Below are 22,799 nucleotides of genomic sequence, written 5' to 3' on the forward strand. Positions count from 1 at the left end.
TCTGAGGTTGTTTGTCCTGGTGAATAAAGTATCAGTAATGTGCTTGATCTATTTGTATACAGTGGATTGATTGATACTGCAGAGTCCAGTGCTAACAGCTTGGAAATCTGCCAGCACCAATGCTTTGGAAAATAACTATAGATACAACACACTTGTACCTTATTGTGTTCTGTGTAGTACTTCATAAGTGCAGAATTTATAGTTCTATTTGGTAATGACATTGCTACAATAAAGTAAATTAGCAATTATTTTACTTCACAAACAAGAGAAAATCTACCGACGCTGGAAATCCAAGGAACACTCACAAAATGCTGGAGGAAATCAGCAGGCCAGGCAGCATTTATAGAAAAAAGTACAGTCAATGTTTTGGACTGTATTTTTTTTCTTTAGACTCTGCCTGGCCTGCTAAGTTCCTCCAGATTTTGTGATTAATTTTTCTTCACTCTCTTAACTGCCTCTAGGAATTATGCATATACAGTCCATGACAATCCTGGACTTCTAGTAAAAAAGGTAACTGCGAAAAGGTATTTTCCAATCCTATATTGCATTCCAAGTCTGCATTGTGTGTGTGTGTGAGATGTGGCAGAGCTTGAATGCTACCAAGTAAAACCAAGTGATATATGTGACAAGTTTTTGCTCCAAACTGAGCTCAGTGGCTTTTATGCTTGCTTTGATCAACAAAACATGGAGGCACCTTCACAAACTCCCACAGCCCTTGCTGACCCTTTGATTTCAGTCACTGAGGCCGATTTGAGAGCATCCTCCAGGAGGATGAACCCATGGGAAGCATCAGGCCCAGATGATGTACCTGAAGACCTGTCATAATCAACTGACTGGAGTATTCACTGATATCTTTAACCTGTCGCTTCGGCAGTCTGAACGAAGTACCTACCTGCTTCAAGCAGGCTTCAGTTATACCAGTGTGCAAGAAGAACATGATAACCTGCCTCATTGTTTGTTTATTTATTTGGAGATAGGAATGAGCCATTCCAGCCCAATGAGCCACACTGCCCAGCAACCCACCTATCACCTACAACCCGAGACTAATCACAGGACAACTTACAACAACCGATCCACACGCTGGCCGGTACTTCTGTGGAATGTGGGAGGAATCTGGACACCTGGAGGAAACCCAAGCACACTCAGGAAGAACATACTAATTTTCTTAGAGGACACGAGAAATGAACTTCAGACTCCAAGGCCATGAGCTGTAATAGCATTCTTCTAACCACTATGCTACCATGGTGCCCTATGTTGTTGATGAAACATATCAGCTCCTGCCTGAGGGGCGACTTGTATCCACTCCAGTTTGCCTACCGACACATCAGATTAACAGCTGATGCCATTTCACTGACTCCTCACTCAACCCTGCAACATCCGGAAAGAGAAGATGTACTGTACATCAGGATGGTCTTCATTGACTACAGCTCTGTATTTAACACTGTCAACCCCTCAAAACTAGTCAATAAGCTCCAAGACCTAGGTCTCAGTACCTCTTTGTGCAACAAGATCCTTGATTTCCTCATTTGCAGACCTCAGTCAGTCAGACTGGCAACATCATCTCCTCCACAATCAGTACAATCATCAGTACAGGTGCAGCACAAGGCTGTGTTCTTAGCCCCCTGCTCTACTGACTGTATACTAACTTACTGTTAGTCTCTGTACAGATTTGGCATGTTATCTAAATAATTGACAAACTTCTATAGAAGTGCTGTGGAGAGTGTACTGACTAGTAGCCTTATGGCTTGGTATGAAAACACCAATACCCCTCAATGAAAAAGCCTACATAAAGTAGTGGATACAGCCCAGTCCATCAAGGGTAAAGCTCTTCCCACCATCGAGCCCATCTAGACAGAGCACTGTCACAGGAAAGCAGCATCCTTCAAGGAACCCCACCAGCCAGGCCATGCTCTCTTCTCATTATTGCCATAAGGAATGTACAGGAGCCTTAAGTCCCCTACTTCCAGGTTCAGGAACATTTATTACCCTTCAACCATCAAGCTCTGGAACCAGAGTGAATAACTTCACTCACTTCTAAACTGAATTGATTCCACAACCAATTGGCTCACTTTCAAGGACTCTACAACTCATACACTAAACATTATTATTATTATTTTTATTATTATTATTATTATTATTATTATTATTATTATTATTATTATTATTATTATTATTATTATTTCTTTTCCTCATCTGTATTTGCACAATTTTTTATCTTTTGCTCATTGATTGTTTGTCCGTCCGTCTTTGTTGTATTTATTAATTCTATTGTACTTCTTTATATTTATTGTGAATGACTGTATTAGTCAAATCCGCTGAATCTCTAATGTTTTATTATTTTCTGTCAGGATATGAGGACATCGGTAAAGTTCTTCATTTATCAGTGTGGAGTCTAAATCCTAGATTCCCTCGATCCAACAACATTGTGACACTGCGAGTACTTTCACTGGGCAGAGTATCACTTTTCGAGGGGCAGCTATAGAAAGGCAATATATGGTGCCAGTAGTTCCCACAAGCTGCATGATAATAAAAAATGAAGGCACACATTGCCCAGTTAGTGTAACTAAGAGTCAAAAAAGATGGGACTGATTTTTATTTGTTTTTGGAAAGAATGAAGGATGCAATAAAAGAAGTAAGGGAAACAAATAGCTGTTCACCCTCTCAGATTTGCTCTGCCATTTATTAAGATTGTGGTTGATCTAAGGCAATTTACTTTCTTGCCCTGTCTGTTGATTTCTTTAAAAGTAAGGAATCAATTAACCTTTTAAATGCCATCACTGCCTGTGCATCGATAGTTTTCAGAGCTGAAGTAACATGGTTCAGTATGTAGAGCTGCTGCCTCACAGTTCCAGTGACTCAGATTCAATCCTGATGTCCTGTGCCATCAGCTCGAGTGTGCATGTTGTCTCTGTGATGCCCTGAAGTTTCCTGTGTACTTTAGTTCCCTTGCACCTCTCAGCTGTGGTGGTTGGTAGATTGGTTGGCTTTCGTAAATTAACGGAATGTACAAACATAAATAGAAAGAGAATCAGGATGGAGTTGTTGGACATTTGAAGGAGAATAGGCTACAGGGAAAAAAGTGAGGGAGGCAATGAGATTTCTCTGAGAAACATACATAAAATGCTGGAGGAACTCAGCAGGCCAGGCAGCATCTGTGGAAAAGAGTACAGTCGATGTTTCGGGCCAAGACCCTTCAGCTGGAATTCTCTGAGAGTTGGCATTGTTGTAATGGATCAAACAGCTTCTTTCAGTTTTTCAAGAAAATATATGAGCTCCCTGGAGCTGAGAATTTCAAAGATTCACCACCCTCTGAATGAAGAAATTTCACCTCATCTCAGATTTAAGTGGCTTATCCCTTTATTTTACATTCAAGTACCAGGGGGATTTGAAATTGGTTCCATTGGATTACTGGTATGGTAACTTTACCACAACAGCAACACAACCCGTAGATGTCCACCTTATTTTGGCATATGTTTTCAAGGACTGCAGTGGTAATCTCACCCATACAGAGACTTATGACTTCTGCAGTTGAAGCAATGACAATGAGGTGGAATAATTACCTGGCCAGAGCTGACGAGACTTCTAGCCTATGCATGCCTTGATGATGAGAGATTACAGGGAAAATTAGTGGGGGAATGGGATGCTCTGTGAGCTGGAATTTTGACAGCCACCTTTTATACTGTTAGTAAATGTATGAAGAGAGTTGATCTTTTTAAATTGAACATTCTGAGAAACCGACAGCAGTTGATTGCAGGCAGAGTGAAATTTGAATTCAGAGTGTTTGGAACTATTGGGAGGTTGCGGTGGGCATCACATTATGTAATAATGTAAAATGAGTATCACTAAATGATTAGCTGAACAGAATCAGGTTTATTATCACTAACATGTTGTGAAATGTATTGTTTTGCAATAGTAGTACAGTGCAAGATAAGAAAATTACCAGAGGTTACATGATTAAAAAAAATAAATATTGCAAAAAGAGTGCAAAATAGTGAGGTAGTGTTCATGGATTGTTAGGGATTCTGATGACTGAGGAGAAGAAGTTGTTCCTGAAATATTGAGTGCAGGTCTTCAGGATCCTGTACTTCCTCCCTGATTGTAATAATGTGAAGATGGCATGTCCTGGACGGTGAGGGCCTTTAATAATAGATGTTTTCCTCTTGAAGCACCACCTTTCGGAGATGTCCTCAATGGTGGGGAGGGTTGTGCCCATAATGGAGCTGGTCGAGTCTACAAACCTCTGCAGCTTTTTTTTTGATCCTGTGCATTGGAACTTCCATACCAGGTGGTGACATACTCAGTCAGAATGCTCTGCACAGTAGGTCTGTAGAAATTTGCTGGAGCCTTTGATGACATACCAAATCTCCTCAAACACCTAATGAAGTATAACCACTGGCATGCATTTTTCATGATTGTGTAAATATGTTGGGCCCGGTATAGATCTTCTGAGATGCTAATGTACAGGAACCCAAAGCTGCTCACCCTTTCCACTGCTGACCCTTCCTCATTGAGGACTGGGGTGGATTCTCCTGATTTCCCCTTACTTAAGTCCACAATCAAGTCCTTGCTCTTACAGATATTGAGTGCAAGGTTGTTACAACCCCACTCAATCAAATGATCTACATCACTCCTATACACCTCCTTGACATTATTTGAGATTTTCCCAAAATCACCGGTGACTTTATAGGCAGTGTTTGAACTGCACCTATCCACAGACATGACTGTAGAGAGAGCAGAGCAGTGACCTTAAGCACACATCCTGGCAATGCACCTGTGCTAATGTCAGCGAGGAGAAGATGTTATTTCTGATCCACACTGACTGAGGTCTCCTGATGAGGAAGTCAAGGATCCAGTCGCAGAGGGATGTTTCCTATCTTTCCTGGTTCTATATAAACTGATGAGTGAACTTATCTCATATTTGGGAGTAAACCAAGATAATCTTACAATAGGTTATCAATTAAATATTATCCATTTTCAGATCTCTTATCTAGTTATTAACCAGGATGATAGTTTACAAACATCCATCTTAGACAGTCTACATCATCATACAAAATCAGTTTCTTCCATGGTTTCTAAGTGTTTACAGAGAATGTGTGAGAAATCACAACTTGATACACATTGGTTACATTGAAAGATTAAACTCCTCTTTCTGAAATACGTTGGTGCCATTGATTTTATCTGAGACAGTATATGTTGTGCTGACATCTCTAGATAATCTCATGGACACATGCAACTCTACTGTCAGTAACACCTCCATGGATATGTGTTTAGGTTAGTTGCTGATAATCCCTCAGGCTTCCATTCCTTGATTAATGTAATATAGACCATAGGACTATTAGCTATAGGAGCAAGATCATACCATTCAGCCCATCGAGTCTCATTCAATCATATCTGATTTATTATTCCTCTCAACTCCATTCTTCTCCCTTCTCCCTGTAACCTTTGATGTCCTTACTAATCAAGATCCTATCAACTCTTCGATAAATATATCCGATTACTTGGTCTCCATAGCTGTATTTAGCAATAAATTCCACAGATTCTCCACCATTTGGCTAATGAAATGCCTCCTCTACAAATATAGTTTGTAGTAAATGTAGTTTGAAATGGAGCTGTGCAAAAATCACAACAAAACCTTAATTTAAAAATCAATGAGTGTTTTGTATTAACACAACCTTCCTGAAGAATGGAATTCAATATCCTGGACACATTTATGAAGGAGGGAAAGCAACTGAAGAAACCTGTCGCTGCAGTGTCTCATAGCTGGTATCTTTAAAAAAAAACTTTGACCATCTTCCTTATGTGAGGTATAACTTCAGCATGTGGAGAGATTTCTCCTTGGTTTCCATGACCTTTACTTATGTTGTGAAATGCTTCCTTGAAACCTTAGTCACTTTCTTATGTGTCACTGTATTTTACTGCCATCTTATGAGTGGTATATATGCTTTGTGCTGTGTATGACTGTTGGTATTGCGTTTTTCACCTTGGCCCTGGAGGAACGATGTTTCATTTAGCTGTATTCATGTATGGTCGAATAACAATTAAACTTGAACTTGAATTTGAAATTGAACATTTAACTTTTTTATCCATGGTTAGACCAAGCGCTAATGACATCCAGAAACCACTCAGAAGTAAAGTCTAATCTGGGCATCTGTGACAGATTATTGTGAGCATGTATCTTGGTAGCTCTGAAAATTATACCTTTCATTACGTTGTTGAAGGTTAATTGTAGACTGATGCAATGGTAATTAGTTGAATGGAATCTGTCCTATATTTTGTAGGCTGTAGGTACTTGGTCAGTTTCCCCATTTGCTCGGTAGATGCCAGTTTTCATTAAGGAAAAAAATACTCATGGACTGCTACTGCAATAGAAACAGAAATAGAAACAGTTTCTGACTGTTTCAAGTACAAAATAATTTCCAAGGTTAAAAAAGAATAGTTATTGCTATAATTATTATGAGTTGTGCCATAGCCAACTTGTTTCTAAATAATTTGATTATAATTTTAATCAATGTGCTTATTAGGGTTTTGCATTTTCTGATTGTATTACTTATTATTTAATATTGTATAATTACATTTACTTGGCTAGAAATTGTTGAAAACTGTAATTATAATCAATATAAAAATTGCTTATTTATCTAATTTGCAGTGTATAATAATGCATATATATTTTGGAAAAAAGGTGGAAAAATGTATTTGCAACAAGATAATTTATTGGAATATTGCTATTCTTCACAATTCAATACAGAACAGGTTTAATGAAATCAGTGTAGCATTTCCTATCTCTGAAGGTGGTGGCTTCCCCTGAGGTTCTTTTAACTTATATTGCCCCTTTTACTGCACTGAATTACTATGCTGAAACTCTGTAATTGATATGTTGGAAATAGTCATAAGCTCAGGCAGCATCTGAGGAAAGAGAAATGCTAATGCTTAGTTCAAAAGAACTGATTAAAGGTCTTTGATCTGAAATTCGAACTCTGCTTCTTTTCCCATGGATGCTGTCTACCCTCCTGAATGATTCCAGTACTTTCTTTATTTATTTGATTATGATTTATGTCCAATTCACCATCCGAAAAGACAAACTTTGGTGAAGAGGTAATATAAAAAAAATGAAGAGGCTAATAAAGAACAGGCAGGCATGTACTGTATTCATTTGGTTCCAAGGCTTCACATTTTTTAAAAGGTCCTTTGTTTTTATAATGGACAAGATTATATTATTGAAATCTCCAAATATACAATTGTAGAATGGCAATTTATTATGGCCAAGGACTTAGGATGCTAATGGCAATGGACATGTCAGTTTTACTATAACTTCTGTGCAAACTAACAACAAATTGTGATATCTTCTCAAGCACAGCTATGGAACTGATGGGTGCATTATTACTGCCTTTGTCATGTACTCAGGACTGAATCAATGATCTGATGTTTTTGCATATTATTCTCACTGTGCTATATAAATAACATCCTTCTGCCTCTCACTGGCACATTTCTTTAGCATTTGTCTATTTTATGAGGATGAGTTGCTAGCTCAACACTCAACCCTGTATAGATGGAAAGCCAGCTGGATTCGAACCCGGGACCACTCACCTCTAAGTCTGGTGTGGATGCCATTGCACCACCAGCTGGCTTATTCTCATTGTAAGCATGAACTGAAAATGTCAGGTTTTCTTGAAAAAGTTGATTTTTCATCATTTTGATCATTAAAGATATTGCAGAGTAACTTCTTTTGCCCTGAAGACTAATTTTACATTTGAAATACGTCCAAAGAACTTCCAATAATCTTTTTTAAATAGAAACATTTTTAAATGAACATAATATTTCATCTTTTACTATAATCTCATGCAAGTATTCCAACAATGGAACAAGTTAAAATCTTGCTCCGTAGTCATTCATTATTTTTCAGCATGGCTTGTGGTTTTGTGAGGGTCCTTCAAAGTGATTGGATGCTCAGATGATTTAGGCATTTCCCTGTTGCTGTAAGCTACAGATCACCAGTGGATGGCACTACACAGAAAGTCATGTCTGAAAGCTGGACTCCATTATCAGGGGAAAGATAGAAAACCTCTGAGTTTTAAATGAGTTTTAAGATTTTTAACTAAATTTAAACATTTATCACTAAAAGTAAATGAACTGCATTTGAACAACCTTGTAAGCTGGAAGTATCTCCTCTTTGGTAAGCTAGGGGGATCGACTGCTCAATTAGCGGATATTGGCAGCTAACCTCATTGTCGGGTTAAATAGGGAAATGATCTAGCCTTTGAGGGAGAGGTGGCTACAGTATAGCCTCCCTTTAGTGAGTGTGCCCATAGTTATCTATATTGAATAGGGTTTAAGATCTTCATCTGAATTTAGAATTTTGTGGACAGCAAACCCAGTACCATTGCAAGTATCGGTTAGGCCACAAATGGAGTACTATGGACAGTCACCACACTACCAGTGAAAGTGTGATTGTGTTGGAGAAGGTGAAAAGAAGATTCACTAGGCTGTTGCCTAAGATGGAGCATTTCTGATATGGGGAAATCTAGATAGATTGAGTTTCTTTGTCTTGGAGTGGAGGAGGCTAATAAGGAACCTGATAGTGAAGTGTAAAATGCTAGAGACATGAGTAGGGTAGGTAACAGAGCAGTGGAGTCTAAAAGTAGAAAGAATAAAGAAGAACCAGCAAAATTGCTCTGCACCTAGTGTCCTCTTTTGGTCAGACCTTATGAAAGCGGTAGATTTACTTCTCTAGAAGTGATAACAAACCGGCCAAATCTTTAATCATCATCTCAAAGCTGACTTTGCAGTTCCAAATCATTCAGTGAAGTGAACTTAATTTGCTCACTTCCTCTGGATTTCTTTTCCTGAGGCCCAGACTGTGAATTACTTATTCAGGAAACTGTTCACTGTACTGTTATCTCTTTGACAAATCTGTGGGAGTGAGGCTGTTGTAATCAGTGGAGGAGCATTTGGACGTTCCATGCAGCTGTTACTAAAAAAGCACAAGGGATTGAATACAACATGCTGACATGGCTTGAAGATTAATTAATGGACAGGCAAGGATTATTTCCATGTTGTGTGATTATAACTACTTTTTATTTGCATTAATCTTTAACTACTTCTAGAGTCAGGATTTCACTTGACGTTCAAATGGAGTAATTGTAAGGATATCAGAAGATGTGGCATGGCAGTCATGAGCTGCAACCATTTTTTCATTTACTATATTTGTACACACAGAATTCTCAGAGGAAACCTTTGTTATCCTTACAAACTCTGAAAGTCAGTCTGTGTTTCTCTTGCGTAAGGAAGTGAATTGTTCCAGGGATAACATGAGTAAACTGGTACTTGTGATCAGTGACATGGAACTGTATGTATCACAACCATTTACGTGACATATTCCTTTCTGTATCTGTATAATACTTTTCTCTCTTTTCTTCTATCAGTGTGACCTGGATGACATCCACTGACCCAAATCAATTAGTGGAAAAACTTCTAATTAGCCACAAAACAATTGCACTGTTTTCAAGACATCACATCACAATATCTCCATGAATTCTAACTACCTATCCATTCCATAGTCCATGGATACACTATTGTGACAAGTGCTTTCCTACTCAAAAATTAGACAGTTGGGCTGTTAACTGTGAAGACTATTGAACATGTTCATAATTAGGAGGAGGTTCAAAATTCTCTCCATTCCCTGCTGTTTTTCCTTTGTAAGTATTGAAGTTACACAGTAAAATAATTTTCTATAAAATATTTCTTGTTTACTCTACCCTCTCAAAGTACTGTACAATTGTTTAAAAAACACTTGGAATGCAAACTTGTTGAGGTTTATGCTGGTTAGGTACCATGTTGGTTTTTCCGGAAGGGCTTATATCGGTTAGGCCACAAACGGAGATATATTTAATATCAGAATTATATTTTTATTAGCTCACCTCCAACAACATCATTCTCCATTACATTGAGTGAGTTCTATTTGGACACTTCCTTCACCTTTGCAGCAGATTACTAGCAACAACATCTTTTTCATTTTCGACAAAAGGATAATTAGATCCCATCAATTGTTGAAGCCCTAACAAAAATGCTTAATAATGCATCTTTTATATTATCATTATGTACATTCAACAGCTGTAAGCAAAGCTTAGTGAGAAAAGTGACAGATGAGACCAATTGTGAGATCCCTATAAATAAATACTACTTTAATTCTTTCTATATCACAGAACAATAATTTTCCAGAAAATTTGTGAACAGAATGCTGTTAACTTGATATATATAAGCAGTCATGTAGCTTGATTTAGAGTTGATATGATTACCTTTAATAAATTGTTTGGTCTTTACAGGTGTTGCCCATACCTGTCCAACAAACACTTGGGAATTCTCTTGTTAAAATGCATGGATCAGTAATTACTGAATTATATTCCAAACCAAAGAATCTGAAGTATGAAAATGCTTAAAGAAAATATGAATATAAAATTCCTCAAATGGGATTGGAATAGTCCCAAAACAATTTTGTTTTCTTTTTAATCAGTTCTCAATGGATTCTGTTTTTATTATTTATAGTTCTTGCAATTCCTATTGTTAAGTCTTAAATTGGCTGTTTATGTGAGATTCTTGAAATTAAAATTTGAGGCTGTATCATGTATTACATTTTTGTTTATGACTCAATGGGCCAATGGCTGAAAAACTGTCATAAATGACAGTATCTTCGGATGATGATTTCATTTCATGTTCTTGCTAACTGTGATGACTATTAGGAAACTTCTCAGCTAACTGATCTCATGGTAGGGTATCCCTGTCCACAGCCAATGTTGCTATTTGCTTCCTTAACTGGTTACAACTTCCCACATCATAATCAATATTGAAGACTTCTGTAACCTTTTACAAGAATTGTAAGTCCTGTTTTTGTCCGTTGGCCTTAGGGTACTTCTCCAAATCGAATGCTAATAGTTATGGGACCACCTTTTTTCCTTTGCCTGACATGAAATTTTGGAAATATGCTGTGATATTGGTATTATTGATCTGAGAGAAAACTGTATTGGGAATATTTTCCTTTCATTTGAGGTCAAGAATATATTATGGACACTGAAAATGGAAGTAGTTGAGTCTTTCTTGCTCGTTGTATGTAGTTATAAGAGTGGCTTTTTTAGTTGTCTGATGGTTAGTCTTTCCCAACTGAAATCACAGAACCTGTTCCTTGACAGCTGCCTGTTCTTGATATTGCATTATACATCTCAGCAATTGAGAGTGATTAGGGTCAGAGAGAGTAAGACAAATTTAAGGTTGATATGATTATCATGGTTGTATTGCTGACTGTAGCTGCCAGCTGTGAGATTGGTGTGCAGTAGTGCTATGTTGTGATTTACCCATGAAACTTGGGCGTGAGCCTCATTTGATAGCTATCATTGATTGGCGAGAAATGGGTCGTGATGCATTAAGATATGTTTGTGATAAATGGTATTTGTGGATGCTTTCACCTACAGTGAGCAAATGCACAAAATCATTCAACCTTGTGCTTCATTGCAGATACTTGGTGAGCACAGCGCTATAGTTGCATCTATAACTCTGTGTTCACCAGCTTCAGCGAGTTTGTGTGCAGAGTCTGTAAGCCCTCCCTTATGAATATAATCACATTCCTTTTCCTCTCTAGCACAGAGTATTTTGATGCCCTTTTCCTTTCAAAAGAGCACAAATGCATAAAGAATCAGTCAGAATTTACCTCTGAATAAGACTCCCACTATGACATACAACCACAGTATAGCTCCTCTTCCAAAATTGGAGATTGACTAATCTAATCAATCTCTGGCCTTAACTAATTGGCCCTCAGGTGAACCTGGAAATCAATGAATGATTTAGTGCTAGCAGTTAAAAGTAAATGTGTTAATTGTGAGGAAGTATGCACACTGTCTGTGTTAAAATGCAATGAGTGTGGATTAATTGCACACGATCATTACCTGTACTTGAATGCAGGGACATTCAAATTTAGTTTCAATTGTTTTAATGAATGAAAATGCCATAAAAGCAATATAAGATAAAAAGGCATTAAAACATAAATATGGCAAATACATGTAGCTATTATTGCTTATTATAACATTAAGTTATTTGACTTTGCAGCAAATGCTAATGAAATTTCAGTCCATGCAGTCACTAGAGTAGAACCTTGTTAAATTTTAAACTAATTTCCTTCCAAGTCAGGTTAAGAAAATTTCAATGTCACTCTTACTTGGGAGAAAGGAAAACAATTCAAATATCTTTCACATTGCTGGTACATTTGTAACTTCTAATGTCATTGCAATAGGTATTAAATTACACTTCAGTTGATCAAAATAGCAGCCTGCCTGCATTTTTCTGAGCACTTTCACTTTAATAGGATGAAATTTAATTGTAGTAAATAATTTTAATAAGGCACTTATTTTGTTTCCTTACTTTATGTTAAATGTACCTTTGTAAACTATATCACAGCTAGAGTAGGACACTTTAGTCAATGTTATTTCATGAAATGAAGCTATACTATTAATTAACAGAAGTGACCATAAAGAAAATGACAATTGTTTAAATAGATGCATGAATATGCAATCGACTGACAGGGTAAAGTTTAAAGCATAAATGTTTCTTAGTTCAGAACTTCAAAGAAATCAACAAGATTGCATTATTCAGGAAACTTAAAACTCTCATTATGATGTTTTCCACAGCCTTTATTGTATTCCTGTAAACGTTCAAAATCCCCATAAGTAATGTGATAGCATAGAATTCCAATAGGAATTGCTATTCTGACCTGGAGTCACCAACTGAAAATTAAAAGGGGCAAGACCGTAGACACTGTTAAGTCTCCCAAGCATCATTATTTGATGCAGTGGTTACTGAGAGCTGCTTTTTGCCTCCAGTGTTTTGTAAAGTTTCTTGTTCTGTAGACAGAAATGTGAAACTTTTCTTTATGTTACATGGCACTACATGGAAAAGTGGATCATGCAGTAATGTGTATCTGCAAAAAAACACAGTCAGCAGTCGATAATGTCAATCAATATTAGTTCTATACAAGCCCTGCTAAATGGGATCACGGTAATCCAGATGTCACAAAATAATTTTGCTGTGAAACTGGCTGCTTAGCTGCTTAACCCCTCATATGTATTAACCCCTCATATGTACTATATACCTAGAAAGGTGGGGCAGAGGAGGAAAGGGCTCATACAGTAGTTCAAGCTACCCAAAGGAGCAGAGGAAGGAGAAAAGCATGAGATTCCAAGAAGCTGGAATCCTCTGAGTAAGTGTTCAGTGTACACATGTTTGAAAAGAAATGCATTTTAGGATTCAAATTCTGAAGATGGCATTGTATCAGCAGAGCCAAAGGCAAAGATTTCTGCCTGTAGCTATAAAGAATGCAGTTTTCATATTTATTTTTTTCAAGTCCATGGGTCCTAGCTGCTGTGCTAGGGTTATTAACAAGGTTCCCCTCTGGGAAACTCTCAGGATATCAGCATGTTAAAACGGAATCCGGACCTCCTAAGAAGGTGGTTCTTATGCAGCCTGACAAATTTGAGTTAAATACAGATGTTGTTTGGCTTGGAGGTGCCGCTTGGACAGCATTAACTTTCAAATTGCTCCCAAACCTGGGACTAAAATGAAGCCAAAATTTACAGTTTTAACGCTAAATTTGTTGAGTAAACATTCTTGCACTTATAAACACTTATTCAAACCAATATTTAGAGTAAAACAAAATATATTTGACACTGAACAAAATTCCAGTCAAGATTAATACCAAAAGGTTTTTTTTCTTACAGGAAGATGGATATTCTTTCACCTTAGCCACATGGTAAGTGATTAATAATATTGCTTGTATTGCTTGGGTGTGTAGTGGTTAGTGTAATGCCATTATAGTGCCAGAGGTGCGGACTCAATTCTGCTAACATCTATAAGGAATTTGTACGTACTCCCTGTAACTGTGTGAGTTTCACTCACGAGCTTTGCCCCTGGTGCTGCCACATTCCAAAGATATGCGGATTTGGGTTAGCATGGTTGTGGGCATGCTAGGTTGACATCAGAAGCACAGTGGCACTTGTGGGTTACCCATAGCACATCCTTGGACTCTGTTGGCTATTGCCAAAAGCAATGTATTTTTAATGTGCATGTGAGGAATAAAGCTAATCTTTAATCGTGCAACACACACAAAATGCTGGTGGAACACAGCAGGCCAGGCAGCATCTATAGGAAGAAGCACTATCGACGTTTCAGGCCAAGACCCTTCGTCAGGACTAACTGAAAGAAGAAGTAGTAAGAGATTTGAAAGTGGGAGGGGGAGGGGGGGATCCGAAATGATAAGAGATGACAGGAGTGGGAAGGACGTAGCTAAGAGCTGGAAAGTTGATAGGCTGCGTTAATCTTGCATTTGTTTTCGTATATCCATTGCTATTCCAAACTGATAAGTGATTATTTATCCAATAACATTTCCAAGAAATCTCTCTTGTGAGGACAGTCCTCTGTCATTCATGGCTTCGTAAAGGGTTCATAACTATTGATGCAGACGTTTATTGGGGTCAGAGGTAAGAGCAAGTCCATCTAGACAGATTTTACCAAGTGTGGAGCTAAAGTTCAATCACATAACTTGAGTTTACTGATTATAGATGATATTTGAATATGTGTATGAAAGAACTTAGAATGTACTCAGCATAGTCAAATCGAACCATAAAAGCAGGCTTGAGGTTAATTAAACAAAACAAAGAGTAACTGCAGGAGAGAATATGCACCTTCCCAGATGTAAGTGATCTTTAAGCAGAAGGAAGTCTCACGTTAATGAACATGATCTAATTTCTTCATCAACGTAATGAGGGGCAGAGAGGTAATTATTCTACTAAAACTAATGTGTCCTCTCGGCTTGGACCGAATGGTCATAAAGACAAATGTGGGATTTAATGGGAGGGAAAGAAACTCCATTAAATGCTGAAATGACCTGAAGTAAAGAGAAGCTATTCTCAAAACAATGTCAGTGTTAAATCTGCTAACACAAAAATTACCAGGAGGAAGTAGATGCCGAATGAGCAGGCTAATGATATAAGGGCTCAATCATAGCAAGTCTTCTCACCTCAACACCATCACTAACAGTGTTTTCACCCCCAGGGAGACAATGTGGGCTAAGTAATAGGATCACTTCAAAATAGCAGATTTGTTATCAACAAAGTCACACTTGAAGATGAATGTTAGCTCCTGTATTGCCTTCTGCATCCTTTCCCTGGCTTCCAAGGCAATGTTATTTTTCCCAAAAAAAACAAGTCAACCATTTTAAAAGTTAGGTAATAATCAACTGCAATGACCTTGCAGTTCATAGTGTCAAGTTTCTTTATAGATGATACAAATTCTGTTGTTTTGAATGCCCTGACATCCCTGTGATTCAATTGCCTGCATTTCCCTTCACTTAGACATAGAGGGTAAAATTCACAGCTATTTATTGCCATAATTTCCTTCCCTGCTTCATGGAAAACCTATTTTATTTCAAAGCTATTGCAGCAACCTGGTCAGAGAGAGAAATTATCTTAATGCAATGGGCTTGAGAGAAAATTTCTCCAGCCATACAAAAAGCACGAATCATGTAAATGAGTGCTAGGTGATAGAGGGATATGTTGAGAAAGACTAAAAATGATTTAGAAGTTAAGCAAAAAATTGCATACAGGACATAAGTGGCATTAAATAAAAACTGTTGAGGATGTGAGGATCAATAGAGAGAAAATGGGATTGATGATTATTGACTAGACTGTGGTACCTGCTGCAGATAGTTTCATGAGTAACCCTTGTCTATCCATTGCTTGAAGTCCAGCTTACCTCCAACTTCCACTCCTGACTGCTGAGAAACATAGAAACATAGAAAACCTATGGCACAATACTGGCCCTTTAGCCCACAAAGCTTTGCCGAACATGTCCCTACCTTAGAAATTACTAGGCTTACCCATAGCCCTCTATTTCACTAAGCTCCATGTACCTATCTAAAAGTCTCTTAAAAGACCCTATCGTATCTGCCTCCACCACCATTGCTGGCAGCCCATTCCACACACTCACCACTCTCTGAGTAAAAAACTTGCCCCTGATATCTCCTCTGTACCTACTCCCTAGCACTGTAAACCTGTGTCCTCTCGTGGCAAACATTGGTTGGAAAGAAGCTTTGAGTCACTTGATGCTGTCTGAAATTGCACTGAATGTGGCTTCGGAATGTGGGCATACTGAACAAAAGAGTAAGATTTGATTTTTTAAATTGATTTACTCTTTAAAATCTGCGTGTTTCTGGTAAAAAAAAAATCATGTGTGCTGCTTTCTCTTGGATGTTTTGAGCTTCTTGCAAATTGTTGGAACTGTGAGTAGAGAACACTCCATCATGCTTTCCAGGATACCAAAGCTGTTGTGGAATGATCTGCTGGTGAAAGGGTTGGTGAAGCAGAACTGGTTGAATATTTTTCCTGATGCAGGGTTTGACACAAACATTGACAATTCCTTTCTTCAAACCGATGCACTGATGCTGGTCGACCCACCAAGTTCTTCCATCGGATTGTGTGCTACCCACTGACTAACCTTGTAGCCTAAGTATTTGTGTGGCTGGTGCAGCTGAGTCCCTCATAACCTGAAAATGCTGATGGTGGGACACTAGGAAGTAGAAAAGCTACTGAATATTGAGAGTAAATAGCCAGATGTGGCCGTCGACAAGTAATTCTGAGATGCTAATGTAACTTGCCACAAACTCGATCAGGAAATTTGTGGATGACACCAAGATTGGGGTGGACAGCAAGGAAGGCTATGAAATATTGCAGCGGGATTTAGACAAGCTAGGAAACCAGGCTGGAAAATGAAAGATGAAATTTAATGCAGGGAAGTATGAGGTGTTGCACTTTGAGGGGATTTGAGGATCTGTGTTAAAGGGAAATGTTGGATAGGTTATGACTGTTCCCTAGAGCATTGGCGAATGAGGAGGGATTTGATAGAGGTATACAAAATTTTGAGGGGTATAGACAGGGTAAATGCAAACAGGGTTTTTCCACTGAGGTTGGGTGATTTTCAAACGAGAGATTACAGGTTAAGGGTGAAAGATGAACTTCAGTGGAACATGAGGGAGAACTTCTTCACCAAGAGGATGGGCGAATGTGAAAGGAGCTGCCAGCAGAAGTGGTAGATATGGGTATTTGGATGAGAGGGGTATGGAGGGCGATGTCTGGGTGCAGGTGGATGGGCCAAGGTGGAATAATAGTTCAGAATGGACTATATATGCCAAAGGGCCTGTTTATGTACTGTGTTCAAGCAGTAGCTCTCCTCTATGCTGAATGGGAGGATGTTTTTGAAATTCTATGTGATTATTGGACTGCAGCTTCTATTGGTTTCCTCCAGTTTTCTGTGTCTTCTTTCTTATTGCTGATTGGCGGGATGGGGATTTGGGTAGGTGATATGTTAGTTTTTGTGTGAGGGAGGGGTTGGATAGTTGGAATCTGATGTTCTTGTCATACATTTTTCTATATGGGCAATCTGTTAAGATTTTTGTGTGTGTGAGAGGGGGTGGGATTTGATGTTGTTATCGCTGTTCTTTTTTTGCGAGGGAGGGGGTTGGGGGTCTGATGCTATTGTCGCAGTTTTTTTGCGAGGGAGGGAGTTGAGGTTTGGGGCTTGGATGTTCTAGCTCCCGTTTTTTGTGTGGGCAATCCGTTTTTTTTTGTGTGTGAGCTAGAGGTTGGGGGGTGAGGTTAGCAAGCTTTTATTTCTTTTTCTTTTTTGTGTGTGTAGAGGGGTGTTGTTCACATTTCTTTCATGGCTATTTGTAGAAGGCAGATATCTGAGTTGTATTGTACTCTACATGCAAACTTTGACAATAATATGAACCTTTGAACCCTTGTTCAGCAGTCCAATGCTAAATATGCAGGTCCTGAGCACACATTCAGGTACATGGAATTTTATGTTATATGTATCATATTAACCACTTCAGGGAAGATGTTGTCACTCATTGTAAAATATCCAGCTCCTGAGGCAAATTGTATCCATGTTATAATATTTATAAGGCTCTTCTTTGAGGACCATCACCTTGTTTTGGTGGAGAGGCTAGTGAGTTACTGAGATTCTAAGAGCAAAGCTATCTGGAGTTTAGCTCCTGCTGGTGTCACCCATGGCAGTAAAGCCAAGTGGGAGGTTCCAGATGGAGAATGATCCAACCAAGGCCTCAATGGTGAAACTGGCGGATGATGATGTCATATCACAACATATTGAAGGCGGAGAAAGGCTGCGGCAGTGAATGGTTCTCAGCTCTCCTGCATTCCATGCTCCAGAACCCTGACCTCGATCTGTCCATGCATCAGCCTCCAACATTAAACAAAGTTATGCACAGGTATTCTCTATTAAAAGGAAAACCCCCTAAGAGAACATAATACTCGATTTGAGTACTACTATTGATATAGCTGCTCCAATTAAGTTTCTGAGCAATGATAGCAACGTTATCGAAGGTAAGCTGGCTATTCTAAAAATATTGTTATTAAGGGAGATCATTGTATGACATTTGTGTGTTGTGTAAGTCATTTACTGCATATCTGGTCACATACTACATAGGTTTGTATTGACTTTGGCTTCAGTATGGGAGGATTTGCAATTGGAATTAAATGCAGTACAATCATTAGTGAACATCACGACTTCTCACCCAATGATGAGAGAAAGGCAGTGATGAAGCTGCAGAAGACAGATAGACAAAGACACTGTTCTGAGTATCACATTGATGTTGGGGACAGTAGCACTGAGACTCATGGGAATGGTAGCAAACTTCTTACTTTAGTTGTGAGGCAATAAATTCCAAATTAATTAAATAACTGGGAGAAAAGCTGGTATCAGTAATGGTTAATGTGATGTAAACAAATACTAAACATTTCACAGGCAATTAAAGTTTGTTAATGTTTGTGAAGTGAAGGATATTAATTAACTAAGATACTTGAGAGATATAATGATTTTTGGATAATCCCAATGGATTGTTCATGTCCAGCCAAATAAACAAAGCATTGTTTAATGCCTTAGGTAACGACTACAGTGATAGCCATACAATGTGCCCTTAACTCTGCAAGGATATATCAACCTAAATTAGATTCTCCAATCTTGGTATAAACTTTGAACCCAAAGTCATCGAATAGAATGCTAAGAATGCTGCCACTGAGTCTGCTAAACTTATGGTAATAGGCTTCTGCATCTGACCCTTCTTTCTTTCAATTTACTGTACATTAATGCACAAAATGAAAAAAAAATAACGCTACTACTAATCTTGATGCTAAATTTCTCATATGAGGATATAAGGTTAGTAATTAAGAGAATCCATATAAAAACAAGCTTCTTCTTATTGCAAGTTGAAAAAGATAAGGTTGAATGTGAAATTACTATGCACATTTTTTTTTACCAAATTTAGTCCAATGTTTGCAGTGAAATTGTTTTGTTTTAAGCAAGCCTTGAAATTATTTGAGATAGGTAGTCCTTATAATTACTGTATATAACCAGATCTAGGTTCCTTACATTACAATTAATCCAATTTTAAATGATTAAACTGTAATGAGGACTGACAAAATGGTGCAAATCATTCTTTGGTCATGTTCCCCAGCCTACTAATAGCTTTTCTAGGTTCATTAGTTGAGTACTTGATTTATTTTGATCAATACCCCATCAGTGCACTCTAGTATTTAGCACCATCTAATTAAGCACGTTTTCCGTTTATTACACACCAGACTGTTATACTGGCACATCACTTTTATACTGAAATTATTGGATGTTTATTCACCTGAATGCATTCTTAGTCAGGAATTGAAAACTACAATTTGGCTCTTTTTACATTGGGTTGCTTATTGATCTCAGCTGAGAAGGCAGATTATTATCATGGTTTATTAGTTGTTATTTAATATTACTTTCATTTTTAAATAATCATAGTTACTTTATAGAGAACTCCATATCTCTGGGAATTAGTTACAAATGAATAGACCTGAATTTTGCTTTAAAATCTGAAACTATAAAAGATGGATTGGAAATTGCAAAATATACCAAAAATAAAAGGAAATGCAATATACTGTATATGAGCAAATCCATAATTAAAAACAGAAAATACTGGAACTGTCCTGTAGGTGAACAGAGTACCAGGAAATAAAGGTCGTGGAGAAGGCTCTCAGCCTGAAACGTTTATTCTTTCCCATTGATGTTGCCTGATCTGCAGAGTTCCTCCAGCATTTTGTGTGTGTTGCATCAGGGAAAAAAAGATAATTAACTTGTCCCACCCTGCTACTTGTAAAAACACAATCCCCTTCTCTCAATTCCTCCATCTTCACCGCATCTGCTCTCAGGCTGAGGCTTTCAATTCCAGAACTACTGCGATGTCCTCCTTTGTCAAAGAAAGGGACGTCCCTTCCTCTACCATCAACACTGCCATCAACCGCATCCCTACCATTCCACACACATCTGCTCTTACCCCATCCTCCTGCCACCCTCCTAGGGATAGGTTTCCTCTTGTCCTCACCTACCACCTCACCAGCATCTGCGTCTAGGACAGAATTCTTTGAAACTTTCACCACCTCCAGCGGAATCCCATCACCAAGTACATCTGTCCCCCCCAAACCCCCACTTTACGCAGGGATCGCCCTTACATGACTCCCTTGTCCATTTGCCCCTCCCCACTGATATACATCTTGGCACTTATCCTTGCAAGCGGAACAAGTACTACACCTACCCCTTCACCTCCTCCCTCACTATCAGTCAGAGCCCTAAACAGTTCTTTCAGGTGAGGTGACACTTCACCTGTGAGTCTGTTGAGGTCATACACTGTGTCCGGTGCTCCCTGTGTCGCCTTCTGTATATCGGTGAGACCCGACGTAGATTGGGAGACTACTTCACCGAGCATCTACGCTCCATCCACCAGAAAAAGTGGGATCTCCTACTGGCCACCCATTTTAATTCCACTTCAAATTCTCATACTCATATGTCTATCCATGGCCTACACCACTGTCATGACGAGACCACACTTAGGTTGGAGGAACAACAACTTGTATTCCGTTTGGGTAGCCTCCAACCTGATGGCATACAACATCGATTTCTCTATCTTCCGGTAATGCTCCCCACTTTGCCTCTCCTTCACCATTTCCCATCCATTTTTCTCTCTCACCTTATCTCCTTGCCTGCCATTGTCTCCCTCTGGTGCTCCTCCACCTATTTCTTTATTCCACTGCCTTCTGTCTCTTTCACCAGTCAACTTCCCAGCTCTTTACTTCATACTTCCCCCTCCAGGTTTCATCTATCACCTTGTGATTCTTTCCCTCCTCCCACCCACCTTTTAACTCTACTCCTCAGCATTTTTCTCCAGTCCTGCTGAAGGGTTTCGGCCTGAATCATTGATTGTACTCTTTTCCTAGATGCAGCCTGGCCTGCTGAGCTCTTCCAGCATTTTGAGTGTTGTATGAACAATTTGTCTTTTTTTTCTTGAAAAACACACACAAAATGCTAGAGGAACTCAGTAGGTTAGGCAGCTTCTGTGGAAGGGAACAAACAGTCAAAGTATTAAGTTAAAACTATTATTTTCTATTGCTTGACCTGCTGTGTTTTTCCAACAAGTTCAGGAATTACATACCTTTGATAAGAGGTAAATTTTATTGACTACCAGATTTCTTTAACTGAATCATCCAATATATCTTGTTTAAAGTGAGTCCAAATTAGTGATTTCTTGTTGAACACTGGTTGCCTTACTAAGTTAATAATCCAGATGTTTGAACTAACAACTGCAAATAAGAACTCAAGTCCCATTTGTGGAATTTAAACTTGATTAATATAAGTATCTGGAATGAAAACGATCAGTATTAATAATGAAATGTTATTTTTCTTACATTTAAAAAGAAGTGTTGCTCACCTTGCAGAAGGATTGTGAATGTAAACCCTCGGTAACACTGAAGTGGGTTTTGTAATGGATTAACAACCCGTGAATTTGTAGGGCCTTTGGGAGTACCGTCATCAGAGGAACTGCGGTGCCTCAAGAAGGTTCGCACCTTTACCTCCTTAAAAATCCGATCATATATGCTGTCAATTAATCTTTTTATAAAAACATATGCACGTAATTGTTGTTTATTAAAAATATATTGAAAATTCTAAACATGAAAAAGGATCATTTCATCACAATTGTCACATATGAAGTGCCTCAACATATTTAATTGTTTGCATACAAGAGAAAAAAGTTGATTTATGATGTAGCCTTGCTGGATGTCAATCTGCATTAGGATTGTAACAGCAACACGCATAAATTGCTGGAGGAACTCAGCAGGCCAGACAGTCGACTTGCGATCCTGGTGGAGGGTTTCGGCCCAAAACGCCAACTGTTTACTACTTTCCATAAGTTGGAAAGATGCTGAGTTTCTCCAGCACTTTGTTTGTGTTGTTTGGATTTCCAGCATTGGACAGATTTTCTTTTAGAAATATAGAAACATAGAAAACATACAGCACAGTACAGGCCCTTCAGCCCACAAGGTTGTGCCAAACATGTCCCTACCCTAGAAATTACTAGGCTTACCTATAGCTCTCTATTTTTCTAAGCTCCATGTACCTATCCAGGAGTCTCTTAAAAGACCCCATCATATCCGCCTCCACCACCGTTGCTGGCAACCCATTTCACGCATTCACCACTCTCTGAGTAAAAAGCTTAACCCTGACATCTTCTCTGTACCGACTCCCCAGCAACTTAAACCTGCGTCCTCTTGTGGCAACCATTTCAGCACTGGGAAAAAGCCTCTGACTGTACACAAGATCAATGCCTCTCATCATCTTGTACACCTCTATCAGGTCACCTCTCATCCTTTTCTCCAAGGAGA

This window comes from Hypanus sabinus, chromosome 2 (genome assembly GCF_030144855.1).
Source record: "Hypanus sabinus isolate sHypSab1 chromosome 2, sHypSab1.hap1, whole genome shotgun sequence".
Taxonomy (NCBI): Eukaryota; Metazoa; Chordata; class Chondrichthyes; order Myliobatiformes; family Dasyatidae; genus Hypanus; species Hypanus sabinus.